The sequence below is a fragment of the Triticum aestivum genome, chromosome 7D, assembly GCF_018294505.1.
Source record: "Triticum aestivum cultivar Chinese Spring chromosome 7D, IWGSC CS RefSeq v2.1, whole genome shotgun sequence".
Taxonomy (NCBI): Eukaryota; Viridiplantae; Streptophyta; class Magnoliopsida; order Poales; family Poaceae; genus Triticum; species Triticum aestivum.
In genome coordinates this window covers 555,243,159-555,257,828 of record NC_057814.1, presented here as the reverse complement: position 1 = coordinate 555,257,828, position 14,670 = coordinate 555,243,159, and positions in this window count along the sequence as shown.

Below are 14,670 nucleotides of genomic sequence, written 5' to 3'. Positions count from 1 at the left end.
CCCTCGCGCCCCTGCCGGCCCCGACGCGGCGCCACCGTGCCCCGCCGCCCCCTGTGAGCACCAGCCTGCTCTCGCGCCCCTCCCCTGTCCCGCGCCCCTGTGCCCCTGCCCTGCCCCGCCGGCGCCGGCCCCTCCGTCGTGCCCCTGCGCCCCTGCGTCGTGCTAGCTATTAGATTTTTAGATGTTTTTAGATGTTTTTTAGATGTTTTTAGATGCTATTTTTAGATGTTTTAGATGTTTTTTAGATTATTTTAGTTTATGTTTAGTTTAGTTTTAAGATTAGGAAAATTTTAGATGTATAGTTATATTTATTTAGATGTATAGTTAATTTAGATGTTGTAATTTGTTCATAAAAATTGTGCACTTTTGTATAGAAACTTTATTTTTTTCATATGTACGAAAATGTAGAATGAAAATGAAAACAAACATATAAGAAAAAACAAAGGAAAAAATGAAGAAGGACCCGCGGCAAAGCAAGTCTTTTTTTAATATAGTTCTTTGTTAAAGTGAGGGGGGATGTCCGGAGCACCCCCCGGCCCTCTCGCTCGACCAAAACTCTCGAGGACACCCAAACCCTAGAAAAAAAACGATGTCGCTCTCCTACCCCCTCCCGCCGCGCCCCTACCCGATCGACAAACTCTCTTGAGGCCACCCAAATTTACCAAGTTAAAATAGCATTGTCGTCGAGGCCACCCCGAACCCTTGAAGCGTTGTTGAGGCCACCCCAAACCCTTGAAGCGTTACCGAGGCCACCCCAAACCCTAGAGAAGCGTCGAGGCCAGGCCACTAATATGATTCCTTACTGTGCTTAGCAGCTAGTTCAACGTTTGCCACTAATGTATCCATCTGTCATGTTTGAATAATAATTGCCATGTTGTAAATATTTGCAGAAACTATGGATCCGCACCCCCGAGACGAAGCAAAAGAAGCGGTGTTGGGGGAGATAATCGCACACGGAAGTGATGCCGTCTTGTCGTTTCTCAACGACACATGCACCGATGGTCTGGAAAGACAGGATGAAGAAGCAGGCTACGACGATGATCAAACAATGGAGGAGGAAGGACACCGTGATGACGGCTCCGGTGACCGAATGGAGGGGGAAGGACACCGTGATGACGGCTCCGGTGACCGAATGGAGGGGGAAGGACACCGTGATGACGGCTCCGGTGACCGAATGGAGGGGGAAGGACACCGTGATGACGGCTCCGGTGACCGAACGGAGTCCGGCCAGGTATATATATTAATTAATTAAGCATGTGCTGACTATAGCTAATTGATGCATTAATTGTTTTTGGTATGTACACATATTAACTCTCTTCTTTTTCTTCTTTTCTAGCCCTCCGGATCGAGCAACACTTCGGTAACGAGACGAGGCCCGAAGAGAAAGTTGCGCGCGGATGAAAGGTACACGATCATCGAAATTGATCGCGCTGGCCAACCGATTGAACCCCTCCGGACCAAGCAAAAATTTAATGCTCAGTGCGGGGTTCTAGTTAGGGACATGATCCCGATCAGCATCGAGCAATGGTTGAAGCCTAAGGACAAAGACTCTCAGGTGTCTTATGTCAGCGATAGGCAGAAAGCTGATCTTTGGACCGCGCTGCAGGAAAATTTCACCTTCCCGCCAGAGGAGGATCCGGAGAATCCAGTTAAAAAGCCAATGATCAAGGCTTATGCTCTTAAGAAGATGGCTGAGCTATTCAGGAGGTGGAAGAATGAGCTGAAATCATCGTTTGTCGACCAAGACAAGACTCCAGAATTCATCGGCCGATTTGAGAAGATCAAAGATCAGTGGCCCGCATTTGTCACCAAAAAGAAATCTGAGAGAGCAGCGAAGATGTCAGCGACAAACAAGAAAAATGCTGCAAAGAAGAAGCATCACCATCGCACGGGGTCAGGTGGCTACCTGAAAGCCCGGCCGTTGTGGGACAAGGCTGAGAATGACCTCATTGATAAAGGGATCGAACCAGAGACGCGACGCTGGCCAGACCGTTGCAGGACTTGGTTCTTCGGGGTTGGGGGAAAATTGGACCCTGTAACAGGGAAGTGCGTTTGGACCAACGAGCAGCTGAACACACCCATCGAGAAGCTTCAGGAGTATATCGAAAAGGCGCAGCAAGGGACGTTCGTTCCGGACAGAGAGAACGACGAGCTCACAGAGGCCCTCGGGAATCCTGAGCACCCCGGACGGACACGAGGCACGCCAGGCTCCCTTTCGTGGAAGGCTGGATTTCCCGACGCAGGCGGTTACAAACGCCGGGAGAGGAAGAAGAAAAAGGAGTTGACCCAACTACAGGCGCTGCACGCAAGGGTACAAGCGCTAGAGGAACGAGACGCAGTTCGCAGCACGCGACCTGCCGAAGCTACACCCGAAGCTACCCCGCCATCTCAGCGGAGAAGCAGCGTGGCTTCCACGGAGCTGCTTCAGGAGCCTGTCTTCACGGCTCCTGCTAGCTACCCCGTGGATGCTATCACGGAGTCTCAGCATTGCCACCTTATGACGCAGTGGATGGAATTGAAAGTCAAGGCGGCTGTTGGCTCTGTTGCACCTCCTGAACCTGGCGCAACTTTTCACTGCCGGCCGATTCCAGAAGGATATGCTAGGGTGATGGTGGATGAAATCACAGAAGGATTTGAGGACCTCCAGCTTGACCACCCTACGGGTGACGGGGAGACTCGGCTGGGTTCTTGTCTGAAGACTCCATGCCTATGGCGGAAGGAGCTCATCAACCTTCCGAACTGGACGCCTCCGCCTCCTCCTCCTCCTCCGGCGAGTCAGGGCACTCCGCCTCCTCCACCGCCTCCTCCTCCGGCGAGTGATCAGGGCACTCAGCCTCCTTCTCCGGCGCGTGGCGGCACTCCGCCTCCTTCTCCGCCTGCGCCGGCGCGCCCGAGCAGCCACCAGCCTCCTCCTTCTCCGCCTCGCCAGCAAGGGCGGAAGAGACCCGCCGCCGCCCCGGCTGCTCCGGCGCGTCGTAGTCCTTCTCCTCCGCCTCGTAAGCAAGCACGAAAGAAGACAGCCGCAGCCGCTTCGTCTGCTCCGGCGTCTAGCAGTACAGCCAGAGGCGGGAGGCAATACAGATACGGTCCACCTCTCAAGCCTCTAGAGAAGTTACCGTACGAGAGGACCGTGGAAGAAAACAAGAAGATCGTGGAAAAAGAAGTGAAGGACTTCTTTGAAGGGGTGAAAGCAAAGAGACATCCACCTCCGGAGGAGAAGGTAGATCCGGTGAAAGCAAAGCGCACTATCGATGCCCTGAGGAAACCACCAAAGTCTCCGCCGAAAACCAACTATGAGCGCGTTACTGAAAAGGTATATCTCGAAGCGGAGCGGTCGGGAAGTACTGTCAGTGATCAAAGGTTAAAAGAACGACGAGCAGCTGGGAAAAAATTGCCCAGCTCGGCGAACAAGCGAACCAATCGTGCCCCCCGCTCAATGTGTCTAGCGACATCGTCGCTAATGATCCGGGGATGGTGCCCGGTTATAGCAATCTTGGAGATTACCTGCTCGACGATGTACATTGTGATTTCTTGGAGGTGGACGAACACAGATACGAGTACGGGAAGCCTCTCGTCAAAGATGAAAAATCTCTAACAACGATGATGCGAAGATTCCATAATTGGTACATGAAAACCTGCAGAGAGTCTGGGGGGACGGATACTTTGTATCTGAGAGTTAAAGAGGAGCACGACCTCGTTGAAATTGATCTGTTGTATGTTCCATTTGAGGAGTTCTTCCAGTTCTTCAATCAAAAGGCCCTCGATAAATTAACGGTCACTTGCTACTGTCTGTAAGTACTACTTCTGTCATTAAGTCTATATATAGCTCAGCTCTTTCATTGCATGTATTTATAATTATCCTCATTATATTATGCAGATTGAAGATCGTCGAGTGCAGAAAAGCAGAAATGTATGATATTGGTTTCATTAACACAAATCTCATAGATGAATTTCAGGTTAAAAGGGCGCCAAAGATGCCAAGGCCAACTTGCTCAAATCATTGATAATAAATCAAAACAAAGATTTAATACTCTTTCCTTACAATTTCGAGTGAGTGTTACTGTCGTGTGCATATTCGGTTTCCCTTATTACTCGAGCGAGGTTATAGTAATGTAATTGATGAGTTATGCATGCATGTGCGGCTTCCACTATATTCTCCTGGAGATTAAGCTTGAGTAGGGACTAGTAACCGTCTTAGACTCGAGACGAAAAGATCCCGAGACCTATGCAGACATGACTAAAATTCTCAACAAGTAAGTTCAATCGATCATTATGGCACCATATCGGCAACTTTTTGTTCATTTCCTGATATCTCAAGTAATAATATATTTTTTGTCTTGCGGGGTTTGGAAAATTTTCACCGCAGAAGCTCCGGGCCTGCCGAAGGAGCTGCGATATACATACCCGAAAGTAAGTACTACTAGCTAGCTAGTTGCGCGCATCTCCCGTTGATTCTAGCTACTTTCATGAATGCCATTTATAATGCTTCATTATCAGTTTGATTGACCTTTATTTCTCGTAAAGTGCTTGTGGCAGGAACAAGGGAATGATTACTGTGGATACTACGTGTGCGAGTTCATCTACAACGCGACTTGCAAAGATAAGCGGGGCTACTCTAAAAGACAATATGAAGTGCGTAAGCAATAATATTCACAATTTCATTTTATTACACCATCATTTCTGTTGAGTTTCATTCATATATATGTATTAACCCCCTTCTTCAAATTAGACGTGGCAGATGCGGAATGAACTCCTACCACAAGATCGCATGAAAGCAATTCAAGAGGAATTGGCGGGATTCTTTCTTGACCACGTCATCAATAAAGCCGGAGAATACCATGTGGAACTTGAGTTCAAATGCTAGGGGATTGTAAGAGATCTTACATATTGTATATGTATGTAGCCAGTAGCGTCGGATAGATAATACGAAAACTTGTTGTTCGACCAATCTCTCGGAGGAGGAGAGGTCGATCACTTCTCTCGGTATGCATGACGAACTTCTGTACTTAATGGTTCCCTTCATTTTCTTACTAGCTAGCGTGTCGAGGGCCTCTCTATACGTATAGTACGTAGCGTCGACCAAGCACGGAGATAAGAGAGGACACTTCTCTCTATTAATTAATTAGCTACCTAACACAATATATGAAACACCTTAATTAATCATACAAAACCCCCAAATCCACCCCCCTTCAGAAAAAACAAAAACAAAAACCCTAGCCCCTGAACAGCTGATGCGTGGATGCCTATTGGTCCCGGTTGGTGCCACCAACCGGGACTAAAGGGCCTCCTGCCGGGGCTCGCAGCACGGGCCACGTGGAGGTCCATCTGTCCCGGTTCGTGTAAGAACCGGGACTAAAGACCTAGGCATTAGTAACGACCCTTTAGTCCCGGTTCCCCAACCGGGATATATGGGCATTATGAACCGGGACAAATGGCCCTTTTTCTACTAGTGAGAGACACACAGAGAGAGAGAGAGAGCGGGGCGCTGCACACACACATGCCATGCATCAAATCTATCCCATTGAATGATCGAGGGTGGGGCGGGCGTGGACGCATGCATTAGCCGCTTGCAACATGGCGGTCGTGTAACCAGCGAAGATGGCATGCTCCAATTGGTTTTCCTCCAAGCACCTAGCTGCTACAAACCCAAGGTAGATTTGTGGGGATCCCCAGTGTAGGCGTGTGTAGCAAGTAGCAAATTTTCCCTTAGGAATCAATCCGTGGAGGTAACTGCATTCTTGCAACGGTAGTTATTTTCAACAACACGGTTAAAACTTCAATTGTGTCCGCAACAGAGATAACAAGGGTGTCAACCTTGCTAGTCTTGCTAGTTGCACAAGGTAATTAAGAGACAACTTGGTAGATAATATTTTTGTATTTTAAGAATAAAACAAAACAGAAAATAAAAAGACATGCAAAATTTGTTGAAATGTGATTCTTATGCTAAAAACTGGACCGCAGCTCATAGGTTCCCCAAGTGCATCTCTCCAATACATAAAATTGCGGCAAGTAATATAATCATGTGGAGAAAACGCAAAATGAAATTTTTCATGCTCATGTTAAACATACGGATGTGTTGATTCTACATAGGCGGTACGTCCAAATATATTAGACTGAGATACCCTTTGCATCTTGTAGCAAAATAGCATGTCCCTTAGATCGGGATCCCTCTGCACCATCTGAACTGTAAGTGTAAACACATGTAATTACTGTAAGCAAGATGATATATTGTTAGTTATGAGATCCAAATGAATAATCTAATAAACCTTTATCCTCAATGGCAACAATTAAATACAAGCATTTCCACTTTCTGATACTGCGGTAGTTTATTTGCAAGATTGAACTTGAGTAATGCACATCTCTCCGAGTACTGAGTACTTATCTAGATTGGCCAAGAATAAACAAGCAACCGGAAGAAATATACATCTATAGGTTAAATATAAAGGCACCATGAATATAAATATAAAAAATAATTCATCACATGATCTACAACACTGCTAAAAATACATCAGACGGTGGCACCTCGGCTCAAAGAACCGGATCTGCCCTTCATACCAGCCCAAGGATCTGAATCTTCTGTTACACAGTACAAATTGACATCACGCACGACCAGAATATATTACAACACACAGGGTACATGGGTACGATATTAGAACTCTTAGCGAGGCAAAGACGGCACTACGCGCTTTACGCGAAATGGAAGCTACTCTTGCTTGAATGGAATAGCTCTCTCACGCGAGACTGAGCCGGCTTGTTTTTCTGGGTTTTTTTTTTCGCGAGCAAACACTTCGCTGGTTCGTTCCAACTTTGAGGTCGTTGCTTCCCATGTTTCTTTCGCTCCGGTGGTTTCTTTGTTTCTTTTTTTGATTTCTTTGTTCTTCTCCTATTTACTTTGGCTTTTTTGTTTTCTTTGTTTTCACCGGTTTCCTCATTTCTTTATTTGTTTTTATGGGTGTTTTTTTGATTATTTTCATATAGTTTTTCTTCATTTTTCACGGTTCTTACCTAGTTTTTTAGTTTTTTCATGAGTTTCTCCATTTTCTCTCGTTTTCTTTGTTTTTCGTCAATTTTCACTGGGTTTTTTTTCGTTTTTCTTCTTCTTCTTCTCTTCAGTTTTTTTCTTTCTCGGTTTTCCTGATTTTTCTTGTTTCTTTTTTCATTTTATTTTTTGGTTTCTCTCGGTTTTCATTACACATTCAACACTTTTCATATTCATCAGAAAAAATTATATGCACGTTTAACATTTTAAATACATGATTTTACCCTTTTCATAAAAATTGTACATTTTTGGTATAGATCTAATACATTTTTCTGAAAATGTTTAATTTTTTTCAAATACAAGTTTAATATTTTTGAATACATGATCAACATGTTTCCTGACATTTTAACATTTTTCAAATGCTTCTTTAGTATTTTTAAATATAAGATTAACATTTATTGAATACATGGTCAAGATTTTTCTATACACATGTAACTTTTTTTTCAAATGCTTGGTTAACTTTTTTTAATACATGGTCAACATTATTTTCTATACATATTTAACATTTTTCAAATGTCTGATCAACATTTTTTCAAATGCAAGATTAACATCTTCTGAATACTTGGTCAACATTTTTTCTATACACATTTAACAGTTTTCAAACTCTTCATTAACATTTTTCAAATACTTGTTCAATATTTTTTGAATGCTTGATTAACATTTGAAAATTCATGATCAACTTTTTTCACAAACATTGTATATATTTTATATACATGTTTAACATTTTTTGTAAGCACATTTAACATTTTGCAAATGCTTGATTAACTTTTTAAAAAATACTTGTTTAACATTTTTTTTAAAGATTGATTAATATTTTCGAAATACATGATCAAATTTTTTCACACACATTGTATATTTTTTGTATACATGGTCAACATTTCTTCTATACATATTTAACATTTTTCAAATGCGTGGTTAACATTTTCAAAACATGATGTAATTTTTTTTGTAATATATCAGCTCTGTAAAGAAATATAAGGGCGTTTAGATCACTACTTTAATGATCTAAATGCTCTTATATTTCTTTACGAAGGGAGCATATGTTTATAGTTTTTGGAAGTGTAAACAAATGTTAAATAACAAATAAATCCAAAAACGAAAAAAGTGAAAAAAATAATAGAAAGAATGAGGATGTGACCTCCAGCGCACCTAGGCCTGCCCACCTCACACTGCCCTTGACATGACGGTTCCCTTTGTCTCACTATAAGCGAGACATAGGGGCGCCCCAACGTTGGAGACAAATGAAGAAGAGCGATGCTTCTGTTAGTTTTTATGCACTGATTTTTCTGTTATTTTTAATGATTGCACAAGCTGTCCCAATATTTGCTATGACTATTTTCAACATACCAAAGCAAATTTTGAAAGGTATACATGATGCTATAGTTGGATATTGGTGGGGTGATGATCGAGATAAGAAACGGATGCACTAGATGGCGTGGTGGACATTGTGCATACCTAAATTAAGTGGAGGTATGGGCTTTCGTGACTTACATTGTTTTAACGTAGCCATGCTTGCAAAGCAATGCTGGAGGTTGTTAGAGAGTCCGGATTCCTTATGTTCTTCTATCCCAAGGACGGAATATTTTCCTGATGGGATTCTTTTGAAAGCTAAACTGAAAAGTGGATCATCATTCACATGAAAAAAATATTATGTCGGGTCTTGAAGCTTTCAAGAAGGGCTATATATGGAGGGTTGGGGATGGAACACAAATTGATATCTGGAGTGATAACTGGTTACCACCAGCAAATCCTAGTCTACGAGTTTTAACTCTTAAAGGTAGGAATTTAGTGCAAAAAGTTTGTGATCTGATCAATCCAGTCTTGGGTCAATGGGATGAGGAGCTCGTTAGGGATATTTTTGGCCATGTCATTTCCGCTAGTGGATGATTGTGAGTATTTGTTGCATGGCACAATTGAAAAACATGCATATTTTCAGTAAAATCGTCCTACTATGGTGAGTGGAACCATAAGTTTAGAAGAAGTTAAGCCAGTGATCATGACACTGGACGAGCAGGAGATAGGGAGGTTTGGAGGAATTTATGGACATCTACTGTGGCACCAAAAGTGTAAGTTTTTGGCTGGAGAGCATTGAAAGAATCTATCCCGTGTGTGGGTATATTAGCACGTAGACACGCCGTTCATTCGAGTCAATGCGCTTTTGGGTCCACTGGGATATGAAGATTTGAAGCATATCCTTTTTTTACTTGTACTAGAGCAAGGTACATTTGGAAGGAATTAGGAGTAAAAGAAGAGGTAGAAGTGTCTTTGTGTGCCGACATATCTAGAGCCGTTGTGTCGGAGGAGCTTTTAAAAAACGACCATCCAGTGCCCTCATGCCAAGAAGTTCCCATACGAGAGCTAGTTCTAAATACCGCTTGGTATATTTGGTGGGAGAGAAGGCAAGTAACACATGGAGAGGAGCTCCAGGTGATCAAACAATCTGTGATGTCAACTAGTATTTTATCACGTAATTATATCAGAAGCGGGGAAAAAAAACCTCAAAGGCCTCGAGTGGGATGGCATAAACCCCGTGAAGGGATGTGCATGGTGAATGTGGATGCTTCTTTCAATGGGGAAACCCATGTGACCGCTTCAGGCGGGGTGGTGATTAGACTCTAATGAAGGATTTGTGGCCGCTCGATGCTTCAGAATTTAAGGAGCACCGGATGTACTTATGGTTGAAGCTACTGCTGTTCGAGATGGTGTAAGGTTTGCTCAGCAAATGGGGCATTACAAGGTTATTCTCCAGTCCGACAATGAGTAGGTAATGTTGACTCTTATCCCAAAGGGGGTTTCTGTGACTGCAAGTTCAGCAATTTTTCATGGCTGCATGCTGCATGCAAGTGCCTTTGACTATATTTCCTATGAATTATGCCCAAAGGAGGCAAATGTGGCAGCACATGAGATAGCTAGATCGTTTTTGTTTTATTTGGAATTTTTTACCATGGTCAATGAACCCCCTACATTTCTCATGCAGTCGCTTTATAAATGATGTCACGATCTTTGATAAGAAATAAAAAGCCCTCGGGCTTGTTGGTCAAAACAAGAGAGCGATTTGGCTGCTAGCTGGGCCAACATGCTAATTGGGCTGCTACCATGCTACGATGCTACACTACTATTGGACCTTAAGGCTTGCCGCTGGCCGATTAGTGACAACAACTCATTGAGGAGCGCTCCTTTAGGAGCCTCCGCAATGATGCCACGTGTCGCGCTCCGGGTGCTCCCTTTAAATAAAATTCACATGCGTTTTTGGCTTTTTAGATGGCTTTTTTCTGGGGGGGGGGGGGGTCGACTTTTCGGTTATCTACCGGTCTTTCTTAGCTTTTTGAAAAAAAATTGCACGAAAAAACTTATTTTTTTTCGTGAAAGGCACGGTTTTTCTTTCGCCAGAGGCATGCTCGGAAACGAAAAAAAATGCATTTCTCTTTTTTTTTCTTCCGTGACAGGCACGGCCGTGCCTTTTGAAAAAGAAAAAAACGTGTTTTCTTTTTTTCCCTTTCGCGAGAGGCACAACCGTGCCTCTTGGAAATGAAAAAAAATGTGTTTCCTCTTCTTCTTTTTCTTCCGTGAGAAGCACGGTTTTGCTTATGCGAGAGGCACGGTTTTGCTTCCGCATGAGGCACGGCCATGCAACTCGGAAACGACTTTCGAAAAGGGGGAAAAACGTGCTCCTAGTTTTCTTTGTCGCTCTGCTTCCTGCCATGGTCGCGCCCACTCCTCTCTTCCTGCCCTCTCTCACTCCCTAGTCCAACAAGGAGTGTTCCTGCTGCAAAGTGGCACCGCTACGCTGCCGCGATGAACACGGTGACAACAGCTTTTTGTTGAGAAGGGGGCGCCACCGGGGTTTGCAACAGTCGTGGTGCTCAGCCCCACCTTGCCGGAGCAGTCGCCATTCGCTACGCCACTGTTTGTTGCGCTGCAGCTGCAATGAAGCATCGCCAGAGCTGGCGACGGGCTGCTGGTGCTACATTGGAGCACCGCTGTGCAGCTGTTCGCACTGCAATGAAGCATCGTCAGAGCTGCGATGGGTGGTCGCTGCTGCGTTGGAGCACCGCCGCGCCGATGTGGCGCTGCAATGGAGCATCACCAGAGCCGCGACGAGCCCCCGGTGCTGCATTGGAGCACCATCGAAGCTGTGATGGGCCACCGGTGCTACCTTGGAGCACCGCCGCACCGGTGTGGCGTTGCCGTTGCTGCCCAACGCCGAACTCCATCGATGATGGGACGCGGCTCCTACTTGCAAGCGGGGCAGCGCTGCTTCCGCGGCAAGTCGTCCTGTAGCACAACGTGTGTTTGACCGATCCAACAGTTGCGAGAAGAAAGATTGGACGGCCCGCCACCCGACTGATTTCCCGAAGAAATTTGTCGGCTGATTTGTAGCATCCACCTTAGTTCAATGTGACTATGAGGCAATAGTGGGCGCGGCTACGTGCCGCCCGTTGTGATTACTAGCATGGGTCGTCTACCAGAGTCGTCGCCGGCCGGACCGACCCATAATCACATGGGCCACGCCACACTCACGCTACTCGTGTTTTTTTCTTTTTTTTCCTTCCATTTTTCTTCACATTTTTTTGTTTTTTTGTTTTATTTTCTTACTATTGTTTATTTTTCGAAATAATCTAAATATATATTACAAAAAACACACTTACATAAAATTTGGAAAAATGTAATCATGCATTTCAAAAATGCTAAACTTGTATAGGAAAATGTTAATCATGTGTACGAAAAATGTTTGTTACATCTCAAAAAGGTCACACATTTAAAAAAAATGTATGTGACATATTAAGAAATGTCTTTATGATCTTTAGAAAATGGTCACATACATTAAAAAATGTATGTTACATTTTAAAAAATGTTCATGAGTTTCAAAAATTCTGTTTATGACATTTTCAGAAAAGTGTATACAATGTCAAAATGTTTGTGTAATAAAAAACTAGCAGGGCAACCCACGCATTTGTGCGGCTAGATTTATAGGGTTTATGTTTGTGCTTTCTTACATTTCTTGTACTAATAGTTTATTTTACAGACACTTTAATATTTTATTGAAAATTTGCAGCCTAAATATACCATGTGAACACTTATTTTATTATATGTTAGCCGGATATTTGTGGAAGACAAACTATTTTAGATTTATTTGATTACATAGCACCTCTGATTTATTGTTCAACATATAAGAATGTTTCTGGCAATAAGTATACCTTGTGAAACAATTATTGAGCTTTAGTTAAAATATTTCCATTATTTGCATGGGTTTGCTGGTACAAATTATGTTATGTTAATATAATAAATAAATAAATAAATATAGAGTCCCATTCTACTTTAGCTTTCAATTGCGATTTTATATCATTCATTTGTGTCCATCTTTCCATTAGAAACTAAATTAAAACCTAATGTCCAAATTGTACGTAAATATTGGTTGTATGCTCTTGTGTTTTTTTCGCAATACCATCCCACAAAATATTTTCATGCATTCTCATCTTCAGTTGACAGTTATTGACATATACTCTCAATCTCTCTCTCTCTCTCTCTCTCTCTCTCTCTCTCTCTCTCTCTCTCTCTCTCTCTCTCTCTCTCTCTCTCTCTCTCTCTCTCTCCTGTATTGATTTTTTTTATCATAGTCGTATTGTGGTATACATCTAAAAAACCTTGTTACAGTTGACATGGGCTTCTCAATAACGAATGGATAGAACACATCTTGACATGTGTATACATAAACTATTCTTGCTGCATAAGTTTCTAATTATTTACAGTTTATCTTCTATATTCTACTATAATTCGATTTGCGTGCATGGCGCATGCTTTTCTTAGTATTAATCTTGCGTCGGGCAATATGCTCCTCTTTCGTACGGAAACTCCGGTTCAGTGTTTTTTATTACAGTTTAGGTTGATCGAAATGTTTCCTAACAATTCACTTTACGTTCAAGGATATGGAAACCCCGGTTCAGTGTTTTTTATTACAGTTTAGGTTGATCGAAATTTTTCCTAACAATTCACTTTACATTCAAAGATAAATTTCCATCTTATTCCGAATATTTATTTTTTGTTGTAGTTCAATAAAAAATTACAGATTGAACCGTGTAGAATTTGAGTTGACGTGAAATTGTAGTTCCTATGATCAAAAGTATCTCGAGTGCATATGATCGATTATGGGGAAAAGCATTTTATGAATATGTAATATATTCTTCCTACGGAAATTTCTAGTTTTTTTCATTTTTATCTTCTATATCTTACAATCATTCGGTTTGCTTGCATGGCGTGGGCTTTTGTTTTCAGTTTTAATCTTCTGTATTGCACTGTCCTTTTCTTACTTGTCTTGGCGGGCATGATTCACTTTTCTAGAAACTCTTTGTTTCATTGTCTTTTATTAAAATTTTGTAGGATCAGAATTTTTCCTAACAACTCAATTACATTTCAAATATAACTTCCCAACTGACAAAAAATCACTACAATAATTTTCTCTTCACTGTGTTGCAATCATTTTTTTTACAAACTCAGCCATGTAGAAAATTGATATCAAATTGTGATTCTATGTTTTGCGCTTTTGTATTTTAATTATCATGCAAGTTAAAAGAGGCCCTAATTTTGGCAATATGTATGTATGTATGTGTCCTACACATATTAAATTATATGTGCACTGAGCTCAGTCTGATTGAATGGTAAGGAAATATGCTACATGCATGGGATGCTTCGTATGGACGTGCTTCAGTGTTAGAAAAGAAGCAATAGAAATAGTGTTGGGCTAGCTAATTGATACATGCAGTGGCCTTGAAACGTACATGTAGTGGAGTTCAAAGAGAAAAAAACATACACAAAGTCTCTCTGTTCCGGTTGCGGACTCCACTTTTTCCTAGCGTGTGTTTCGTACTCCAGTTAGGCTGCTATTTATTGGTTGTACCTCGTTTACAATCGCTTAAGCTAATTAGAAGCAAGGGACATGCCTGCCAAGTCATATTTTTTTAGTGGCATCAGCAGGAGGGGCGCCCCTAGCCACCGGCCATGCTCTGCTCAAGGAGGAGGGGCAGGAGGGGTCTCCTGCTAGGGCGACCAAGAGATCTTGCCGAGCTCAAGCACGGCCATGACGACCCACTGCGGCAGGTAGCATATCCCTCCCCCTCTACCTCTGCTCACTAATGATGCTAAGTTAAGGAATGTTGATGCAAATCCTGGTTGCCTCAAGGAATTCAAGAGGGATTTGTATGAACAAGTCCAGTTTTTTTATTTAGTTAGTTAGTGCCAAACAGAGAGAGAAGATGAGGTCCAGATTGGTCAATTTGGCTGCCACCTCATGGATTTGTATCTATGCAACCATCTCCTTCCTGTTTGTATGGTTTGGATTGCAAGAAATTCAGTTTTGGGTGACCTGCACCTAATTTAACTTCTCTGACACAAATATGTTGTGTACATTCTGAATCCCCAACATGACCCAAATTCAATTACTAGTGATTGTGAACATAGCCTCCCTGTTCACCAAATGAAGAATCCACCCAAGATTCTGGCCATGTCGGCAAGTCCACCCCGTCCAAGGACCTCAATACCGCGCCTCCCTGCCTCAGATCTCGATTTCCCCACCTTCACGCTTGCTCCACTTGCCCTACAGGCTCGGCGTGCAGCTCCAAACCATCACCATTGAC